This window comes from Mustela erminea, chromosome 4 (genome assembly GCF_009829155.1).
Source record: "Mustela erminea isolate mMusErm1 chromosome 4, mMusErm1.Pri, whole genome shotgun sequence".
NCBI classification, from domain to species: domain Eukaryota; kingdom Metazoa; phylum Chordata; class Mammalia; order Carnivora; family Mustelidae; genus Mustela; species Mustela erminea.
Window position 1 is genome coordinate 147,389,408 of NC_045617.1, and position 19,116 is coordinate 147,408,523.

Consider the following 19,116-nt stretch of genomic DNA (forward strand, 5'->3'; position numbering starts at 1 on the left):
GGAATTTGAAACTGGAACGTGAGCTGGACTACAACTCTTCTCCCAACTTTTGCCCGGTTCACCAAATGACACTGTAGGTCACAGGATGCTCCTGTTTATTTCATCAGACAGAGAGAGTCTGTGTTTATCCCTCACTTACCAGGTGCTACTTACTCTCTCAGAAGAAGTACCTGGCATGTGACCCAGCCCCGTGAGGTAGCTGTTCCTATTAGATCCACTTCACAGATGAAACTGGACACACAGGGAGGTCCACTAATTTGCCCAAGGTCACAGGGTAGATGACAGCCAAGGTTTGACCTGGAGAAGCCAGACTCCAAGTCTGAGGTGCTGACCTCCGTGCATTATTGCTTCCCTGATGCAACAACTTCAAAATGCATACGCTGACCTCCTGACTTTGTTACCTTCATCTCCGCTCCTGTTCATTCACCCGCTCACACAGAAGCACTCCAGAACTTCTCTCTGAACTGCTCCAGCTCCAAGACCTTGAATGCTTTCTCCATCTGTTCCTCCTTCCCTTCCGTGCCTCCTGGCTTTCCTAACTACTGGACATGCTCAACGTCTCCACTGAGCCCCACTGCCTCTACTCTCCCAGTGCCACTCATGCTTCTTCTCTGCCTCCCTTCTCTGTCACTCCGGGAGAACTTGCTCTGGCTCTAATCTGCCTTGCATTTTTCTTCCTTTTAAAACTTCACCCACTCCTTCCGTGTGGAATATTCTTTCCACCATCACTCCTCCATTTCAGCTTTATGAAGAACTTGACCCAAACTCTGAGCCTCACTCCGAATACCACCTCCCCTCCCCACCCAAAGACTACCTTTTCCAGAACGTTCTTCTTGGTCATTTCAAAAAGTCAGATGTAATCTCTCTCTCCACGTGTTTGTAACACAAATATAATCTACCTTATAATCCAGTTATAAGTGAACTCCTTTGGCATCCCTTCTAGTTTACAATCGTCACTGAGAAGATCTAGCCCAGTGCTTTGTGGTAGACTGGAGAACAGAAGAAAGAACTAGAAGATGAAACAAAGGACTTCACAACTTAAAAAAAATGTTCTACTTTGAACCTTAATTTTACTGGTAAGGACACTGATGCCCAGCTGAAGAGGCAAGTCATACTAAAGGAGGGAGACGGAAATTCACTGTTCCTTCCTTCCTTCCTTACTGCCTACCATGAATAAAATTACGTGTTCTCTGGGCTCTGTGCTAAGCACAGGCAAAAGTATTTACTTTTAAGAAATTCAGAGTCTACTGACCAGAAAAGAAAACAGATTATTAGGAAACAATGTGATGGGATAGATGTTTGTGGGATAAGTAAACATATAAATAAACACTATCTTTGTAGTAATATTCACTATCTTTGTAGTAATATTATGTGATTGTTCTAATAGTAAATGTGAGGAAACATAACTTTTAATTCAGTTAGTAAAATTACATCCCAAGTGGTAGGAAGAAATGTCAAATAGAATTTGAGCCAGACAGGCTGATCTTCATCAGCCTGAAAAAGAGAGCAGTCCACTGCAAATGGAGAGGTTTTCCATCATACTCTGTTTTTAGCTTTTCTCCCTTTGGTTTTTGTTGCTCCTTTGCACGTATTAAGGATTTAGTTCTGAATGCTCACACTACCTGGGATAATTTCTGTCTTGTCTATTAACTGGCTGTGTGGTCACCTCAACCAGATTCTATGGTCTTGGACGGGACGCACCCGCTATTCATTTTGTTTACTTATTTTTAAGCTTGAATGTTCTTGTAATGTTAGCTCTTCTCACTCCCCTGAAAGTTAGATTTTCTGGCAGGCATGGCGCCTGATTAATTTAGACGGCAGAGAGTGTATGATGGGGATTAGGCAAGGGGTGTCTCCCAGACATCCTGGATGCCTTACCTGGGAAGCTCAGGCCTGCTCTACCCCCAGTGCATCAGGAAGGACCTCCAGCTGGGCGGTGTTAGAGGCAGTTTGATTTGAAAATGATTGCAAAACCTGTTAAAGAGATAAAGCAGAGAAACACGTTTTGGAAACTTCCGTGACCACTGTTAGGTCAGGTTCTGTCTGGTACCTGGTACTCAAGCCCCCTGTGGAGGGTGTTTCCATACTGTTTCAGCTCTCTCTGTAGACTAGCATTTTCAGTGTGCTGAATGCAGTCCCTTCCAACAGGACAACTGTGCCTTATTTTTATTTTACCACAATGCGCCTTGCTTTAAGGAATTCTATGTGAAAATAAAGATTTATGTTCTGTAGACAAAAGCATTAGAACCTGGTACTAGTAAGGGTACAGGTGGTGAGTCCTCTCCTATGTGTATCTGGGGGAGGACACTGGCTTGCTGAGCGACGAGGCAGAGCACACCGGAAGCCTAGGCACTGCGCATGCGCCTGACACATCTGCCCCCGCTCCCTACCCCACACGCACCCTGAGGAAATCAATGGAGAGTGTGCAAGACACATCTACAGGTTAATTTGCTGTATCAGAGTCAGTTTCGAATAATGAAAAGTTAGAAATAGCTTACAGGTAAATCAAAGATGGTTCGGTAAAGAGGCAAGTACAAAAGTATGTAATATGACTCTATTTTTACAAAAAGTGCATGTGTATGGGCTTGCAAACTGAAGGGAAAGATTAAGAATCTCAACGGCTCTCTTGGGGTGGTGGGTTTATTCGTGGTTTTAACTTTTTTTTTTTTTTAACTTTAAAAAAAATGTTTTAGATAACTTTTCTCAAATTTCCAATAGAGATATATCATTTTTAAAACCAGAAAAATAGTCAATAAACTCATAAATCTCATTTGAAGAGAAACTAAAATAAACGAGGCTGTGACTGTTTCCCAAGATTCATTAAGGAATCCTCTTACATATACAGCCTGTGTTATCAAAACAACAGAACTAAACAGTCTTTAACATCAATATTCTAGGAGCTTCCAAGAGGAAACTGTTTTCTTAGGAAAAAATAACCTCTCAAGTCTCCCCAAAAGTTGCTTCAATCCTGTTTTTCCAGAATAAGAAGTCAGGCATATGTTCTGTTGAAAATGAACCAAAGTTAAAATGTTTTACAACCATTACAAAGTTTGAGGTTTGGGGCACCCGGCTGACTGGGTTACTGGGGCCTGTGATGCCTGATCGTGGGGTGGTGAGTTCAAGCCCCATGCTGGGTATAGAAACTACCTAAAAATAAAACCTTAAAAAAATTTTTTTTGAGGCTGATCTGTGTCTCTCAACACAAGGGATACCAAAGATAGAGTGATGAGTAAAAAACAAAACAAGTTACAGAGTGTATGTACTAGGAGAACATTTAAAAAAACAAACAAACAGCAATCACAAACTTTTCCCTCTGACTATACGGGACATTTTATTGAGAACAACTCTCTGAGACTGACGCACGGCCTACTGCGCTAAGGAGGCACCGGAGAACAACTCTATTTAGAGGAATGTTGATATACTCAGAAACAGGCCTGGGACACTATCCACTGAGCTGATTCAGAGTTATCAAGAGTTTGCCAGGGAAAGTGGGTGGAGGGAGAGGCAGGAAAGGGAGAGGGTTTTGTGGGAAGGGTGGGGAGATTATTTACTTTTTATTTTACGAGCTTCAACATTCTTTACCTTTTCTAAAAATAATTTAAAAACATTCATAAGGTAGTAAGTCAGAAAGAAAGAGAGAAGAAAGAAGGGAAGGGAAGGGGGGTGGGAAGGGGAGAGAGATTTTAAGACATGCCTATGTTTGCAAGCTCAAGGCAGAACCAGAGGGTAAGTTTTGCTTATTCACAATTAAATTCCTGCATTTTTCAGAGGGTCAGTGTTAAAGATAAGAAATGATTCTCCCTCTTGGTGATTCTTTTGCAAATAAAAAATAGCAAATGAGCCTTTTTGACATTTCAGCTCAAATATTGCAATTATGATTTTTTTAATTAAAGATTTTATTTATTTGTTTGACACAGAGAGAGAGAGAGAGTATGAGCAGGGTGAGGGGCAGAGGGAAAACAGACTCTTTGCTGAGCAGGATCATGACCTGAGCCAAAGGCCAACGCTTAACCAACTGTGCCACCCAGGCGCTCCCCAAATACAATCTTAAAGATGTACACAATTTTGTGATGAGAGACTTACATTGTTTTGAAGTGGAGGCAGGCAGAAACTCAGTGGGCCATTCCCCTTAACCAACCAGTCCACCACATTCACATAGGGTTGGGCACAGGCAAAAAGGTGACATGGGGAAGAACTGTCTTCATTGACCATAACTTTGTCACATAAACACCACCCCTCATTCTTCTCTTGGCAAATACACACCTTGCCTCTAATAATCTCCCTTCATCTCCTATACTAAAAACTACTTGAAGAAGGGACTGAAACATCTGTATGAATGTACAAATGACTTGCCTAGTCAGACTTGCTTTTCACAGATCAGATGTGGCTTCGACAGATCAGACGTGGCTTCGACAGACAGTTCATTAGGACTCGTGTTAAAGTTTACCAGGAGCTTTTCCAGTGCTGGGCACCAGCATTTCCCCCCAGGGAAACAGCACCTGAGTGCCGGCCGAGGCCAACTGTCATAAATGACAGGTTCTTAAGTGACACAGAAGGGTTCGAAGATGGGCAACTTGGATTTATTCTCCAGCCTGCACCATTCCCGTACAACCATATGCATCGTGCACTTAAACAGCAGACTGAGAAAACAGCACCGTTTGGTCAGGATGACGCTGCCCCTCATAAGACGTGGGTCTGGATCGAGCTCCTCACGGTGGAAGGCAGATGGCCTTTCTGACCCTTTGTTCTGGGGAAGACTGGGGGATGGGACCGAGAAATAGAGTAGAAAATGGGAAGGTCTGGGTGACTGATTAGCTGTGGGGAGGAGGGGAAGAGAAGGTTGGAGGGTGACTCCTCTGTGTCTAGTATGGCTCAAGGTCAGGGGTCCGTATTGCCAACAGTCCAGAAAAGAGGAAGAGTAGTTCTAGAGAAGGAAGAGGATATGCTGTATTTTGAACAGGTTGAAAAGGAGGTACCAAGAATTTGGAATCTGGGTGATGATAGATCTAGCGGGCAGCGGACAGTAAAGAATCGCCGGCATGACTGTGTTGTAGGGTGCGATGCGCGGGTTTGGGAGTCATTAGCAGAGAAGTGGTAGCAGCCTAGGAGGTCACCCAGTTAGAGACTCAAGAGAAAGAGTGAGTTGAACACGAAGCCCTGGAGGGAAACAAGCTTTTAGTGATGCCTGGAGAGGGACCCCAAAAGAATGCAGAAGGTTAGTCAGGAAGTGAAAAAAACAAGGGGTAGTGTCATAGGAATGAAGAAAACACTCAAGGTCAAAAAGATGGACCGGATGGCTCCTTCAGTGAGGTGTTGGACTCTTGATTTCGGCTGGGGGTTGTGGGATTGAGTCCTGCGCTGGGCTCTGTGCTCAATGCAGAGTGCGCCGGAGAGCCTCCTTCCTTCTCCCTCCGCTCCTGCCCACCCCACACTCTTCCTCTCTCTCCCAAATGAATAAATAAATATTTTTTAGAAAGGATGCATATGCATAAACGTGTCTTCTGTACACGGCAGGCCCAACTAGAATGTTCACAACACATTTACACGGGTATGAACTGTCACAGAACAGGAAGCAAAGCGAGTCACGGACAAGAAGGAGACTCCACCTGACGTGAACCTGGAGAGCAGGCTGAGCAGTGGCAAGTAAAAACAGAGTCTGCAGGACCCCAGAGCACGAGGGGAGGGTGTCCACACGTGCAGGGGGTAGAGGCAGGCTCCCAAGGATGACCATGAGGACACACAGTACAGTGTACATCAAACAGCTGGCCCCTTCCTGGGCTTCTGCACTGCTCTCACCACATACCTTCAGACAGTTCTCTGAGTACATGGCATCAGTTTTGGGGGGAGAGCAAGAGCAGGTGGGATCCTTGTGATGGCCCCGAAGCAAGGAGCTCCACATTTCAGTACTATGGAGACCCCCCAGGCTCACAGCTATCTCCTCACCTCCAGACCTCACACCTGACCAAGGACAGCCTAGCCTGTTGCATAGTCCCCTTTTTAAAAACTGAATTAATTTTCTGCTAAGTTGTCAATCTGGGTATTTCACATAAAAACCCAGACTTCCAAGTTCTCTGGACAATTCAGAGCAGCTGGAGCTCCTCAGCATGGCCACCTTCCAACCATGCACATGTTCTCCACAGCCCCACTCAGCTCTCCCATGTACGGGATCTGCCATGAGCCAGCTCTGAGCATGGAAGCAGGTAGTCCCTGCCTTTAAGGAAAGCCTGCTGGATGACAAGAGCTACACATACACACATAGAAAGATCGGTCTTCGGTGAGCAACACCGCACATGAGAAGCCAAAAGAGCAATGCCCTTGGGTGTCAGTGGACAGAGATCCGCCAGCCAGCTTCCAGGGCTCAGCTACACTGTTGTGTGATGGGAGGCAGGAAGTATTTCTGGTTTAGCTCCCGTACACCCTTTCTGGGCAGTTGTAAGCAGAAAGCCTGAAGCAAAGGCAGCTTAGACCAGGTGGGGTCTGGAGGCAGATAAGGGATGTCGCAGGGTGAAAGACTTGCCCCCGACCTACAGGAGCCCGTCCTGACTGGGGCAGGAGGAGGAGGCTGACTACCGTAGCCATGCATCTAGGACAGAGGGAGAGGTGGTGAAATAGAAAATATACTTAGGAGTTTGAAAAGCTCATGGTTAAAAAAAGGTAGCATGAGGGGGCTCCGGGCGGCAAGGAGAGGAGCTCTCCCCAGGGCAGGCCTAAGCAAAACTCACCATAAGAAATCTCACTAACATCCTGGCAGATGGGGCGCCTGGGTGACTCAGTCGGTTAAGCATCTGCCTTCAGCTCAGGTCATGATCCCAGGGTCCTGGGATAGAGCCCCATGTCAGGCTCCCTGCTCTCCCACTCCCCCTGCTTGTGCTCTTGGGCACGATCTTTTTTGCAAGTAAGTAAAAAACTTGAGAAAAAAAAAAATCCTGCCAGATAAAAGCACCAAAAGCCACTTTACATAGAGCCAAATATGCAGCAGTTGTGACAATTCAGCCCGCGGTACATTTAAGTCTGCAACAGAGCTGCTGTTTGCCTCACCCGACAGATGCATTATGAAAAGCTGTGAAAAAGTGACTTTTGGTTAAATATTTCACAAGAACTTGTGAATCAAAAAAGTCCAAAGATGATCTCCTTTAAGGCTAACCGATACCTTAATGTATAGATTTGGTGAATCAGATTTGAGAAGCAACTCAGTGGCTAATATGTAGACCCTGGAGCTAGACCACTGAGGTCACCTCCGCACCATCGCTTGCCAGCTGGACAGCCTCGGGCTGTCTTCATCCACAAGTGGGGAATATAGTGATACCGTGTCCATAAGGTTGTTGTTGAATAAATGACGTATAATTTTATAAAGTGCTTTGAGCTATGTAAGCATTTGTTAAATAAAGCAATACGTTGAATAGATCCATTTTGCTTAAAATGGGTGCTTCACATACACTTTTCCTATATGTAAAACCTGTTTTTTTTAAACCCAGAAAGCAGGGCGCCTGGGTGGCTCAGTGGGTTAAGCCGCTGCCTTCAGCTCAGGTCATGATCTCAGGGTCCTCGGATCAAGTCCCACATCGGGCTCTCTGCTCAGCGGGGAGCCTGCTTCCCTCTCTCTCTCTCTCTCTGCCAGCCTCTCTACCTACCTGTGATCTCTCTCTGTCAAATAAATAAAAAATAAAATCTTAAAAAAATAAATAAATAAAAAATAAAACCCAGAAAGCAGGCAATAGGTTATTGATTTTACTGAAGCTTTAGCCTAGGATTCTCTTCAACGGCAAGTACTTGGCTTAATATCAAAATACAAGTCAAATTATTAAAATGTAGTTTACTGCTACAATTAGGTAGCATACATTTCTATGGCACATGTAATATATTCAAGAGTGGCCTGTATATCCTAATTTATCTAATGGTTGTTAAGTTACATTCGTATAGAATTGAAAATTACAATGCATGCTCACGTAATTTATTAGTTATTTAACTATTAGACAAAAAAAAAAAAAAAAAGGCAGAATGGGAATACGCCCCATGGAAGGAATAAAGAAACAAAGGCTCGGACAGGTGAACTCGGTCACTCAAAGCCTATGATCAGCACGGATGGGGCACCAGTCCTAAGGTGGAAGCCCGGGAGCTCTTCTCTTCCACCATGGTGCCACGGGTGAGGGGTTTGCTCAGCACTGGAGCTCACCCAGATATCCGCTGCTGTATGCTGACTTAATTCCCGCTCTATGAATGCCCACTGGGTTCGGGGAAGGAGGTGCCACTGGAGGCCAGGGAAAGGAGGTCGAGATGGAGGCTTGCAGGTCTGGAAAGCACTCAAGCCGCTCAGCTGTTTGGAAGTAAGCATGCAGAGTCTTTGCAACTAACTCAAAAAGAAGCAAGTACCGACTTGAGTTCATAACTATGTTTCCATATGGCCTCATTACTTATGACAACTGTAATACAGTAAAGTAAGATGTTAACAATTCTCAGTACTATCCTTGCAGCTTTTCTGTAACTCTAAAATCATTCTAAAATAAAAAGTGTATTCGGAAGGGCAGAAAGAAAGAAGACCAGAAAGAGCACTGCCCCTGGACTTCCTACTTACTTCCTCATACATGTGTTCCCAGCTCGGGCTTTCTTTTGCAAAGGATAAAGGTAGATAGTCAACCAAATAGTCATACCCTCCAGGAAAAGGACTGAAGTCCTCCTCTGTTTCGGTCATCTCTGCAAACGAAAAGGTGGTAAAGAGAAGAAGCATTAGCAATCTGGGGGTCAAGGTCTTTCAAAAATTCTAGGTTGTGTAAGACCCAAACTTCCTTAAATGATAGCAGTTACTTGCAGGTAGGATAATTCTTTCCCTTGGTCTCTTCTGAACTGATAACATTCAGATCCTAGCCTTCTAAGCAAGCAAGCTGCAACGTATCATGACTTCAATCAAATTTACTGAGGAGATTACCATTATCTTGAGCGCTATTAGGAATGAAACACGAAATACCGGGGTAAGTTTGCAGATGATGGAAGAAATAGAATGTGCAATGTTTTTCATCATTATATTGCAGCTGAACACACACAGTTTTGTTGAAAATTCCAAATATTTTCTCTTTTTCATACTAATTGTACAACAGAAAATATCATTTAGACCAATGTTTTCCAGGTCTCTGGATTTCAAAAAAACAATTTCCTAAAAACTATTTGGGAGCTAATACAAATACCCATGCAATGTCTCTGAACAAAACAGGGGATTGGGGGCACAGATCCACCCCCCCAGTCCCCTCCTTGTGTACCTAAAAATCCACTTATGACATGACTTCCCAGCAAAAAACCACCAATAACATGCTGAAGCCTTACCGATAACATAAAACGTTGATTAACACATGCTTTGTATATGTATTATATACTGTATCTTACAATAAAGTATAAGCTAGAAAGAACATGTTGAGAAAATACATTTACAGTACTGAACTGTTAAAAAATCTGCTTTTAAGTGCAGTTCAAACCTGTGCTGTTCCAGGCTCAGCTGTGTTTTATTTTTGCAGGTGAGGTCTTAAAAAAATTATTTCATCTACTTTTATGTCATTAAGGGAAGAATGCTTTAACACCTCAAAAATAAAGGGGACCTAATCTCGGAATAATGACAATTCACCCCAAGAAAAGAAGGCTGACAGCTCTGTGACTGCACCCATCAGCATACTCCAACTCATCTCACCACTGACCAGAGACCCACCCTGCGCCCCCAGGGACAGGTGTCTGGGAATCCCTGCTTTCACAAACAGGAAGAACTGCCTGGTATTACTGTCCTGGGGTGGAAAAGTAAACCTGGGAATAGGCCTCACTCTGAGGATTCCTGATCCTTGTCTCGAGGAGTGAATGCCGTCTGCTTCCCGAAGCCGTCCTTAAGCTCTGCATCCCCCGCAGCAAACGAAGCCAGATCATATCTACACGTGAGGAGCTGCTTGCTCAGACTCTGCAGGCCCCTGGCCTGTTTCAGGCACCTCTTCCTCTCGCACCTCCTCACTTGTAGTACTTCCTTTGCTCCTGGATGCACCTGCAGCTTCGGTGACCAGGCTGTAACCCGAGCCACTCAGCTTGGGAGTTCCGAGTGCACGTGTTGGAGCTAATTTGTGCAGTTTAGTTCTCGCCACAGCTGCCCATACGAGGTGCCTGCTTCTGGGTCACCCTGCTCCAGGTCACGACCGCAGCAGGTGGGGGACACCTTTCAGCCCCACGGTGTGAAGAGTTCTTTCTGCCATGCCAAACAAAACACCCACAGAAACACAATGAGGTGATGTGAGGGAACTGAGCTGGACTTGAGGGAACAGTCCCAAGATTTTCAACAAGGGATTGTTTATCTCATGATCTCATCTGCTCCATGAAGCAGCTGGTAGGGCTTGATGCTCGTGAGAGACAAACTGGAACACTACGGGGCAATTTCATATTGCCAGTAATACAAGAAAGCAGCGACAAATAAATTATACTCATGACATACCCTGAGCACTGGGTCATAATCCTTAAATCCTGCCCAAGTAAAGTACTCTTTTATCCAGGATGAGTGAGGAAATATTTCATCTCCTACAGTAGCATTCATCTCCTACAGATATGGTCCAAAGTCCTAGGAATCCGTGTAAATTCTGGTCATCTCTGGAGGCTCGATGATGCCCTTGCTTGAAGACACAAAGGTGACAGTCGTACTGTAACAATGTTCATTCCCTGGTGACTGATGACTGTATTACAGTTACGCAAGATGTTTACATTCGGGAAAGTCTGGGGAATCTCTCTATTTTTTGTAGCTTTTCTGTAAGTCTAGAAATATTTAAAAATTACAAATTACATTAAAAAAATTTTTTTAAATCACTGGATTCCCTCTTTAGTCTTGGTAGGAAACTTGAGGCTATGGAAGTTCTGTGGCCACATACATATGCACTAAAGAGATTTTTTCCTGTAGGAGCTGGAAGGATAATAAAATTTATGGGAGAAGAAAGCCAAGAGCTCCACACCTCCGAGGCAGCTCCCTCCTGCACCCACGTGAGCAGGGGCCCTAGATGTCTGCTTTATGCTCAGGAAACCCATCACCCGAGCACGTGTGACCCTGGTTTGGATGCCTTTGCTTATCCAAGTGCAAAGTGGCCAAAGTGCACTTTCCAAAGTGCCAAGTGCAAGTGCAAAGGAAATCATAGATGACCGACGGCAGGGCCATAACCGACATGCCAGGTGGCTTTGACGAGGTACCCCATCAGAACATGGGAATTCCACGGGGCGGAAAGGAGCGATTCCACAGCGGCGGAAAGATGCAGAGCTGAGAGGACCGTGGAAGAAGAAAGTAACAAACAAGGAAGGCAAAAATTAGAGCTTAAGTATCAACAGTCAACAGATGAGTAGCTGTCACACCACCTAGATGATTGGTAGGCGTCCCCCAAAACCAACTCAGAGGACATGTGAGGGGTGGGGCCTCACCCTCTGCCTGCACCTGAGCTCTGAGCTCTTGGTAATTGTTTTGTGTGATGGATTTCTTTTTCTTTCTTTCTTTTTTTTTTTTTTTAAGATATTATTCATTTATTTGACAGATCACAAGTAGGCAGAGAGGCAGGCAGAGAGAGAGGGAGAAGCAGGTTCCCTGCTGAGCAGAGAGCCCGATATGGGGCTCGATCCCAGGACCCTAGGATCATGACCTGAGCTGAAGGCAGAGGCCCAGCCCACTGAGCCACCCAGGCGCCCCGTGTGACAGGTTTCTGAGCCAGAATACAGTTCAAGCTAAAAAGTCCATGTCTGGGGGGGAAAAGTGGAACACCACTGATCTGGATCCTTTTGCTTCAAGTAGCGAAATTTTAGAAATGCTGACTATCATATGCTCACGTTTATTTTCTGGATGTCTGCTCACAGCTGTCCTGTCCCCCTCCCTCCAAAAGGATATAAGTCTGATGGAAGGGACAACCAGGACTGGTTTGTAGACAGGACTCAACAAATATCTGTTGAGTGTCTGAATGGTTTTAGCCTGGCTCTGAGGAAGATCCAGAATTCTGTGTCTCTTCTAACACACAGTCCTCTTACTGTACTAATCAAACCACAGCTGGTACAGACAGATGGGCAATTTTATTCTGAAACCCAGTGGGCAATATAGACCACAGAGCTCTCTGACCTCCTCAGAGCTCTGCCCATCCAGTGTGAACAGGGATCACTGCATGAAACATGGAATCCTGAATCCTAGAAACAGAATATGTGATCTGGGTAAGGGAAGGATAAGGAGGGAAACAGGCCCCTGTCTAGTAGATATCTAGCAAGTAATGGTAGATCTCTAGGTTCTACTTCTTGAAACAACACTTTTAGCCCATTGCTTTCCCAAAGCTACAGATGTGCTGGTTTCGGTAACAAATCACTTACAGAATCCTAAAGCGACTAACTTCTAAATCGATCTCAAACCCACTTCTGCAACTCAAGTGTCCCATCTCAGTTTAAAGGCTCACTCATCTCTCCCCAGATAAAGCCACCGCCTCCTGGCTGAGCAGGCCTCCCAGCACGTGGTCCTCTGCAAACTGAAGTGGTTTCTTGAGGACACAAAGCAGTGATATTCCTGCTTTGTTTTATAGCTTTCTCAAGTGCTATTTACTCAGACAAGTTCCCCAGGTGGTCTCATGGAGGCTTTCGGACCCCGGCCCCTCTGGGTGGCATTCGGCATTCCTGGATCATGAGGGAAGGGCGTTTCCACAGCTGTATCCCTGTACCTAGTACGATGCCTGTACAGGTATGCCAAAGGAGCTCAACAAATCATTTGTGAGTGAGTGACATAAATTTATTCAAAGTATCTGCGTTCACCAAACTCAAGATACTATTTACACGTCCGGTCACCAGCACAGGCCATCCTCTGACCAGCATCTGGAGTCCCTCCCTGCCTCCTTGGTCTCTCTCACCCTCTCCCTCTCAGCTACTACACTGGTAACCCCCTCCTCACCTCTGAGATCTAGCTTAAACGCCGAAGATTTCAGACCGAGCTTTTCTTGACCAAACTTATTGTTCTCCCATCCCCTCGTCCCCTCACAAGGAAGAGTTAAGCACTTAGTCCTCTAAGTCCCTTTCACTCTGTCTCATGACTGAGAATCCAACAGCCTCATTCTTGTTACCCAGAATGCTTTGGTGATACAAATGCAGATTCCTGGGCTCTACCTCAGACCTACTGAATCAGAGTCCCTGGGGGTAGGGCTCAGGGATCTGGATTTAATCCAAGTTCCTCAGGTTATTCCAATATTCACTAAGGTGTGGGAATTACTGCTGTAGGACACATCTGGAGGACTGGGTCAAGAAGATGGGGAGCAAATGCTGAATGATGAAGGCTCTTGAATGCCCTACTAACACTGGAATAATTAAAAACCTCTCTTAGCCTTGACCTGGGGACTAAAAACTGCTTTTATCCTAGCGGCGCTGGGGAGATCCTAAAGAAATGTAAGCAGGGAGGAACAGAAACAGTTTTGCATTTTAAAAAGGTTACTCTTAGAGCTATATAGACTGGGGACTTCCAAACTTTTTGCCTGTAACTCCTGTAAATATTAACATTTTTATATCAGGACCCTGGGGGTCCACCAAGGTACCTGTGAAACCAAAATTTCCTGAAATCATACATACCTTGGTTATATGCAACATACTCAGGTATATTCTTTTTTTATTATTATTTTTTAAAGATTTTTTATTTATTTATTAGAGAGAGAGAGAGAGGGAGAGCAAGCACAGGCAGACAGAGTGGCAGGCAGAGGCAGAGGGAGAAGCAGGCTCCCCGTTGAGCAAGGAGCCCGATGTGGGACTCGATCCCAGAACGCCGGGATCATGACCCGAGCCGAAGGCAGCTGCTTAACCAACTGAGCCACCCAGGCGTCCTACTCAGGTATATTCTATTCTGTTTGGTTCAACTTTGTAAAAATGAGGGTTGTAATCAATGCCATTGATCATATGACCCACCAAAATTCACCATGGATTTTGATCAGTAGACTGAAACCAGCTGGCACAGAGGACGGATCGAGGGAGAGCGGGGGTGGAGGCACAGACCAGTCCAGGGCCACTGTGGGGATCGAGGCTACCAATGTGAGGTGAATGAAGGCCATGGCAGAAAAGGCCAGAGGCGAGTGATGGATTTATGAGGGATTTACGAAGGAGAATGGACTGGATTCAGCAACTGGTCTGACACAGGAAGTCAGCAAATGTCAGAGCCGATTACACGGTTCACGCTGACTTTGCAGTGGGGAGGCTGGCTACAGGTTGCCTCTGGTAACTGTGAGCACGGCTCTCCACCAGGCCCGCGAGGTTTCTACGTAAGGATGCATTTGGCTCAAGACAAGTATTTATAAAAATATACGACTGTAACAGTAACGCTAACTCTTCTTGAATTGCTCTTGATCAGATTCTTAAGTTCATTTGGGTCATTTTTGATGTTTGTTTCCTTACTATACCTGAGAAATAAGAATATGCCCAGGTAATAAAGCAATTTATTCTCAGATGCACAGTCTAATTAGAATGATACTAGAGGGGCACCTGGGTGGCTCAGTGGATTAAGCCTCTGCCTTCTGCTCAGGTCATGATCTCAGGGTCCTGGGACTGAGCCCTGCATTGGGCTCTCTGCTCAGTGGGGAGCCTGCTTCCCCCTCTCTCTCTGCCTGTCTCTCTGCCTACTTGTGATCTCTCTCTCTGTCAAATAAATAAATAAAATCTTAAAAAAAAAAAAAAAAGAAAAAAAGAACAATGCTAGAATTTTTTTTCTTTTTTCTCTACATTTCCACTTCCCAGGCCCTCTACTTACCCCATGAAAAAACAAAGACTATACTTGGCCTAATGTCCCTATTTAGGGAAGAATAATTAGTCAAAGACATTGTTTTTAAGTCTACTTTGTTTGTACTTTGTTTTTAAGTATAATCATACGGTGGTTGGAATTAAAGTTAGATGTGCCAAAACATCTAAATAGGCGGAAGAACAAACTCTTGTTTTTAATATTAAATACATACAGGACTAAATATTATTAGGCAGGAATAATACTAAGTGCTTAACATGAACTAGTTAATTTTATCCTCACAATACTCTAATGAGATAGCTGCTATTAATGATCTCAGTTTTGAGAGAAGGTAACTAAGGCTTTGTAGGGTCAGATGACTTGCCCAAAGTCACCCCACTGGACAGAGTATCCTCCCCAGCTCTCTACCACACAGCCAGAGCTGGGCTGCGCCATCCTGGGAGGCCCCAAGGAGGAGCTTCTCCCCCACTTTGGGGGCAAAGTCTGAAAAGTCAGGAAGCTGGCCCTCATAAGACTTTGAATCTGCACCTTGATCTTGGGGTTTACAACCTCCTGAGAAGTAAATTTCTATAAGCAAAAAAAAAAAAAAAAAAAAAAAAATTTAAATAAAAGTCCCCTCAAAACCATCAAAAGTCTACCAATGTTAAAAGTACACAAATTCTCAGTTAAACCCCCTCCTGAGACCTAGTCTCTGTGCTGCCACTGATCAGAGCTGAGCATCTCCCACATTCAACTCCAAACCACAACCTTTCTGGAAATCATCACTGCAATGTCCTATGGGAAGGAGATGGCGGTGAATTGGGGCAGAAAAGTGGAGATCCAGAGATAAGGCTTTGTCACTGTGTTTCATCGGACATGGGTTATGAAGACAGACATTTCTGGTAAAGGGAATTTCACTTTCTTGAGCTACAACCTGGTTACTTAGACTGGATAGATAATTTTAGTCATACAGACAAATACAAAGCATATGCAAACATTTGTATTTCTACAGCATCAGGGTGACTCATGTTATCTATGACCCGGGAATCCACTCTATAGACCTGAGTCAAAATGTCACTCTACCCACAGATGTGAGTAGCTTTTCCCCTTCCTACTCGCGCTACTGTCCTCCACTGGCGTCCCCCCCGGGGGAAGAACGTAATCTGAAGCAGGGCCTCCGTCCCCTCTCATCTCAAGATGGTTCGCTAACTGGTCTCCCTGCTTCCAGTCTCACCTCCAAACCATGATACCATCAGATCACTCTTCTGAAACCATAATGTGTGGTGTTCACAAAACTGTCACTTCCTGACTCTTCTCTGTCTCCCTCTAAGATAATAATAAAACCAGTACCGACTGGCTCCCCTGGACGGGTACCGTCGGTACCGAGAGCAACATGTGCCCATTATGTACACACAGAAGAGTGGCTTGCAATGACTTTAAAAGGCAGCATAGTCAGTAGCCAAGTGTCATATAAACAAGTAACCACCACACCTGGTTCTTCTCCAAGTGCTTGAGAGTTCAACCTCTTTAACACCTCTTGAATCTGTATTCTCTTCTCAATCCGAACTGTCACTCTTGCCTTCCTAGATCCCTGTGATGGTTCTCAAACTGGTCTCCAGAATCCACATTCCTGTTTCCCTTCCCACCACACAGACACACAACCGAACCTCCCCAGTACACCTCTGACCACATCCTTGTTCCTCACTGGACTCCTTCATTGGGCTCCTCATCCCTTCTGGATAAGATCCAAGCCATGGGACGCCTGGGTGGCTCAGTCAGTTAAGCGGCTGCCTTCGGCTCAGGTCATGATCCCAGAGTCCTAGGATCGAGTCCCACATTGGGCTCCTTGCTCGGCAGGGAGCCTGCTTCTCCCTCTGCCTCTGCCTGCCATTCTGTCTGCCTGTGCTCACTCTCTCTCCCTCTCTCTCTCTCTCTCTGACAAATAAATAAAATTTAAAAAAAAAAATCCAAGCCATGTGCGGTCCACGGTCTGGCTTGTCCGAGCACGCTATCCCCTATCCTGTGCTGTCCTCTCTCAGCTCAGCATCTCTCTGTCTCTGCTGGTCAGTGTCCACTCATACTTCAAAACTGAGCTCTGTGTCTCACCCAGTCATCCTTCTCTGACCCCATCTCTATCCCATTGCCTCCGGAACACACGGGTATCATAACACTTAGCATTCTGTATTATAATTGTTTTTTCTTCCAGTGGACAGACTGTAGCTCTGAAGATAATCATTCCATCTCTTGTTTCTCTAGAATTTAGAATAGTGCTGCTCAATAAACGATAAATGAATCCATAATGAATAACATTCATCTCAAGGAATTATTTTTTAATCTCAGGTCAGTCTTTCCAAAAGGATTATTAGAACCCTATGAAGAAGCTAAATAATGTCAACGAGGCTAAAAGAAAGGAAACACACCAGCCATCTGATGTAGTAAGTAATTAAACACATGTAGGTGCATCAGAGAACATAGAACTTCAAAGTGAAAACAGTCATGCTTTAATGATGAGACAAACAAAGCCTATAGAAGTCAATTAATTGCTTCTAATAAGTGGTAGGAGGAGAACCTGAATTCCATAGACATGATTTCTTCTACGGTGCTGCCTTTAACCGATGGGAAATTATGGCCAGTCCTTACAGGGTATCATTACAAAAACTTACCTTGAGGACTGGTTTGTTATCCCGTAAATTTATAATGAGTTTGTAATACCCAACAAAAGCAGATAAGTAAACTATTAGAATAATTTCCTCCTGAGTATGATGGCATGTGCATTCCCTGTCTGCAGAAAGGCAGTCCCTGCTCTTTGTCCACAAAGTACTCCTGGGAGGGGTGAAAAGGAGGATGATCATGAAGCAGATGGTACTGTTACTTGCTCGTAAAGACAATATGACAGAGGCTGAGTCACCACATGTACTCAGGATAAAATAAATGCTGTATGCAATTACAGAATCTTATAAAAGCAAAATTAAAATACCTATAGGATCTTAACATTTCAAATAATAAAACTATGCTTCCCATATGAAAAAATGGATAGATCATCCATATTGTTTTCCTAAGGGGTTATGAGTTCTATGAATTATGCAGCTTGACTGCATCCCAAGTATGGCTTACACAAATATGCTAGCTTTACTACCATGGCTGAAGGTGTTAAGACAGCTATTTGCTTTTATTTGCTTTTTTTTTTAATTAAAAAAAATCCATTTCGGGGCGCCTGGGTGGCTCAGTGGGTTAAAGCCTCTGCCTTCGGCTCAGGTCATGATCCCAGGGTCCTGGGATCGAGCCCCACATCGGGCTCTCTGCTCGGCGGGGAGCCTGCTTCCCTTCCTCTCTCTCTGCCTGCTTCTCTGCCTACTTGTGATCTCTGTCTGTCAGATAAATAAATAAAATCTTTTTTAAAAAATCCATTTACATTCCATATTCGCACTTTTTGTGAATAGCTCTATGAATTTTAACACATGTGGAATTTTGTGCAACCACCACCACAATGCATGTACAGAGCTGTTCTATCACCCCCAAAACTCACTCATGTTGTCCCATTTCAGTCAAAAACCCTCCCCCAGCCCAACCCCTGACAACCACTGATCTGTCTTACAGATCCCTTACAGTTCTGTCTTTTCCAGAATGCCATAATAATAGAATCACATAATATGTCACCTTTTGAAACCATCTTCCTTCACTTAGGACGATGTCTCTGAGATTTATCCATGCTGTTGTATGTAACAATATTTACTTTTTTTTTTTGTATTCTATGGCCTATACGTATCATGACCTATTCATCCATTCACCTGTTGACTAATGTTTGAGTTGATGTGGTAATTATGACTAGAGCTGCTATTAATATCTGTGTACAGTTCTGGTGCGAATAAAAGTTTAATTTCTCTAGGTCGAATACCCAGAAATGGAATTCCTCGGTCATTCGATAATGCATATTTAAAGAAACAGTCAAACTGTTTTCCACACCACTTTGAATTCCCAACAATTTGTGAGAGGTTCTATTCATATGCATCCTTACCATAACTAGATATTGCCAATTTTTCAAAGCTTTGTTATTTCACTGTGGTTTTAATCAATCTGCATTTCCTAATGGCTACTGATATGAGTACATCATTTCTTAAGTTTATTTGCATCTGTATGTCTTCATTGGCGAAGCACATATCCAAATGTTCTGCCCAGCTATTATTGGGCTGTTGTTGCCTGACACTGATTTTTGAGAGATCATTATAATTTCTGATACAAGCGGTTAGTCAGATATTTGATTTGCAAATATTTTCTCACAGTCTTTAGTTTGTCTTTTTATTTTCTTAACAGTGTCTTTTATAGAGAACAAAACATATTTTTGACAAAGTCTAATACATTAAACTTTTCTCTATGGATTGTGCTCTTGGTATTATAGATAAGAAGGT

General features: G+C 44.1%; 1 long non-coding RNA gene across 1 annotated transcript in view; it reads right to left on the reverse strand.

The window, feature by feature from the left end:
• LOC116589245 overlaps window positions 1-19,116 on the reverse strand; it is a 52,920-nt gene that overhangs the window by 21,049 nt on the left and 12,755 nt on the right. Inside the window, exons 2-3 of the long non-coding RNA XR_004285266.1 lie at window positions 8,573-8,691; window positions 1,879-1,974 (exon numbers count right to left, since the gene is read on the reverse strand). This is a non-coding gene — a long non-coding RNA (uncharacterized LOC116589245). The remainder of the gene's footprint in view (window positions 1-1,878; window positions 1,975-8,572; window positions 8,692-19,116) is intronic.